Here is a 386-nt window from a genome sequence, read left to right on the forward strand (position 1 = left end):
AGAACGTGATAATTTCAACACAGACTTGATACAAAAGGACATATGCGTGACTTTCACTAGGTATTTTCAAGCAAGTTCTGGATATTGTTAAGCAAGTCCTCGATATTTTTAAAGCAAGTTCCAGATATCTTTAAAGCTAGTCCTAGATATTTTTAAAGCAAGTTCTAGGTACTTTCAAGCAGATTCCAGATATTTTAAAGCAAGTTCTAGATACTTTCAAGCAGATTCCAGATATTTTCAAGCAAGTTCTAGATATTTTCAAGCAAGTTATAGATATCTTAAAGCAAGTTGCAGATATTTTACTTTAGCAGTTCACATCTTGGTCATGAATGCTAAGTTGGAATCAATGAACCAAGAGACGAAGGAAGAACAAGAACAACAATATG

At 33.2% G+C, this 386-nt stretch overlaps 1 protein-coding gene across 3 annotated transcripts in view; it reads right to left on the reverse strand.

Annotated features, from left to right (window-relative positions):
• LOC119585260 (high-affinity choline transporter 1-like) overlaps positions 1 to 386 on the reverse strand; it is a 75,683-nt gene that overhangs the window by 17,867 nt on the left and 57,430 nt on the right. The window lies entirely within an intron of this gene.

The sequence above is a fragment of the Penaeus monodon genome, chromosome 19 (assembly GCF_015228065.2).
Source record: "Penaeus monodon isolate SGIC_2016 chromosome 19, NSTDA_Pmon_1, whole genome shotgun sequence".
Classification (NCBI taxonomy): Eukaryota; Metazoa; Arthropoda; class Malacostraca; order Decapoda; family Penaeidae; genus Penaeus; species Penaeus monodon.